This window comes from Chaetura pelagica, unplaced genomic scaffold, assembly GCF_000747805.2.
Source record: "Chaetura pelagica isolate M959 unplaced genomic scaffold, ChaPel_1.0 scaffold962, whole genome shotgun sequence".
In the NCBI taxonomy this organism is placed as follows: domain Eukaryota; kingdom Metazoa; phylum Chordata; class Aves; order Apodiformes; family Apodidae; genus Chaetura; species Chaetura pelagica.
In genome coordinates, this window is record NW_009952479.1 from 703006 (window position 1) to 705918 (window position 2913).

The window sequence follows — 2913 nt, forward strand, 5'->3', positions numbered from 1 at the left end:
CAGCAGGAACCAGCAGTGCCCGGCTCCCCTGCTGCCCAGAGGGATGATGCCCTGGCCCTCACATTCCTCACGTGCCATTGGTGGCACTTGGCCATGGCCAGGGGCACTGCTAGCCTGGCTCTTCTGGGCATCCAGCAGCTCTATGTCCCAGCTTCTGATGGTCTCTGGGCTGCTGGCTGGCAGCCTGGTGGGTATGATTCCCATGGCCATGTATGCCAACCTGACCATGTCTGTATCTCTCTTCAGTGCCCAGTGACCTGACCCCAGAGGAGTGCCAGGAGCTGGAGAACATCCGCCGTCGCAAGCAGGAGCTGCTGGCTGACATACAGGTGTTATGCTGAGGGCCACCGGTGTGCACTGTGCTCCTGTCCTGGGCATAGCAGTCTCCTGCTCGGGGCAGTCCCCTGGGAGGCAGGGGACAATCTCCCTGCTGGCACCACTGGGCAGGGTCCCTGCAGCCCCATCCAGGGTCTCTCAACCTGCTGCTGGGAAGGGTGGCCCGGGTTGCGCAGAGGCTGTTCTGGCCAGGGTGCAGAGCCCCAGACCTGCAGAGCCCCAGACCTGCAGAGCCCCTGCAGGAGCAGGGCCGTTGGTTGGATTTGTGCTCCTGTCCCCTTTCCTCATCAGCCCCCTCTCCTTGTGGGAGCTCTCATGGACTTTCTGGGGCAGAGGATTGGAGGGTGAGCTGGGCCTTTGGAGCCAATGCCAGCGGCTGCTGCAGGGGGCAGTGATCTGCCATCCTGCTGCCCGAAGGCCCTGTCCTCAGGGCTGGGGAGGGGATCCCAGCAGGGGATACAGGCCCAGGCTGGCACAGCTTTTCATTGCACCCCACAGAGCCCCAGGGCTGAGCTTGTGCCAGTTCCTGGCACCCAGGGCACCACAGTGTGTCTTGGTGCCAGCCCCTCCCTGACACAGGCAGGGACCGTGTCTCTGGGCCAGGCCACAGTGCCTGCGAGGTCAGTGCTCATCTGGGACACAGGGGATTGGAGGGTGAGCGGGCCTTTTGGAGCCAATGCCAGCGGCTGCTGCAGGGGGCAGTGATCTGCCATCCTGCTGCCCGAAGGCCCTGTCCTCAGGGCTGGGGAGGGGATCCCAGCAGGGGATACAGGCCCAGGCTGGCACAGCTTTTCATTGCACCCCACAGAGCCCCAGGGCTGAGCTTGTGCCAGTTCCTGGCACCCAGGGCACCACAGTGTGTCTTGGTGCCAGCCCCTCCCTGACACAGGCAGGGACCGTGTCTCTGGGCCAGGCCACAGTGCCTGCGAGGTCAGTGCTCATCTGGGACACTCGTCAGTCACGTCCCTGATTAAGGCAGCAGAGGCTAATTACAGCCATATGCTAGGCATGATCTAAGGGGATTAGAGGGTAATTTTGTTAACCTCTGAATCTCTTCCTTCCTGCACGCTGGGAACATGGCAATGCTGGAGGGGGATTAGCAGCAGGGTGCAGCCAGCCCCCTCTGCCAGTGCCCCCCGAGCTGATTCAGCCCCAGGGCAGCACTCAGGGTGGAAAGGAGGGAATGGCTACTCCTGGGGGAATGGCCACTCCTGGAGGAATGGTCCCAGGGCTACCATCAGTGCTGGGGGGTTTGGAAGGGAGGGAGTTGCCTCTTGTCTCAGAGTCCTCTCTCCCCTCAGCGGCTAAAAGATGAGATAGCAGAAGTGACGAATGAGATTGAGAACTTGGGCTCCACGGAGGAGAGGTAAGTGTCTGTGGCAGTCCAGGGCCTGTGTTCTGAGCCCCCCTTGGGAGAGGGGCTGTGTGGGAGCTGTGGGCAGCTAGGTACTGCAGCCCCATTCCGTGGGTGCTGGTGCCTTTCCCAGGCACTTTACATTCTTTGGAGCAGTAGCAGGATCCCGGTCTGAACTGCTACTCCAAAGGTCTGTTTTTCCAAGCCTCAGCCCCTCTGTCTGGCCACAGCAACTGCCGGACTTTGTTTTTCTGAGCTGGCTCAGGCAGTGCCAGCCTGGGATTAGGGGGTCCCAGCAGCCAACAGGAGCTGAGGCCCAGCGTCGTTTCCAATCACCCACTGGGGCATGAAGGCTGTCACCCTCACGCCAGCCCCACTGTGGCCTGAAGGCTGCTCTCCCCTGAGCACTCAGCTTGCCCTGTTCTCCCCCTTTGCAGAGGTGACCTCCCAGGGTTCAGTGCCCCACACCCCTCCTCTGGGGAGGGAGGGGGTGCCCCCCTGGTTGGTGCCCACGGGCCCCATGCAGCCCCGTGTCACGGAGCCGTGTGCCGGATCAGTGCAGGGGCTGGCACGGTCAGGGCTGCTCGGCTCTTTTTGGTCCAGGCTGACCCCTCCCCACACTGCTCTGCCCGAGGGGCGAGGGGGTGGGCAGGGGGAAGTCAGGTCCCTCCTAGGTGCTCAGAGCTGCTTTGTCTTTCAGGAAAAACATGCAGAGGAACAAGCAGGTGGCGATGGGCAGGAAGAAGTTCAACATGGATCCCAAGAAGGTGCAGCAGGCGGGCTGGGCAGGGACCAGGGCAGCAGGCTCCCAGGGGCCACATGCAGGGGGCATTTCCTGGCCCATCTGGGGCTGTGCTGGTCTCTGCCACACCACAGTCAGGCACCTGGCCACCAGACCCAGGGCAGGGGCTAGGGAGGCAGTGGGCAGACTGGTGGGGTCAGCAGCAAGCCCCAGAGCTGCCTCTTGCACCACTGCAGGGCATCCAGTTCCTGATTGAAAATGACCTGCTGAAGAACACCTGTGAGGATATTGCTCAGTTCCTGTACAAGGGAGAGGGCCTCAACAAGACGGCCATCGGGGACTACCTGGGCGAGAGGTACACTGGCCTGGGGTGGCTCGGGTCTGCCCTGGGCTCTCAGCACCTGAGGGGTGTGAAGCTGCAGCTCTTCAGGCTCCCAGGGCAGCTGTTGAGGGGTACACAGGGGGCTGTTCAGTCTGTGGC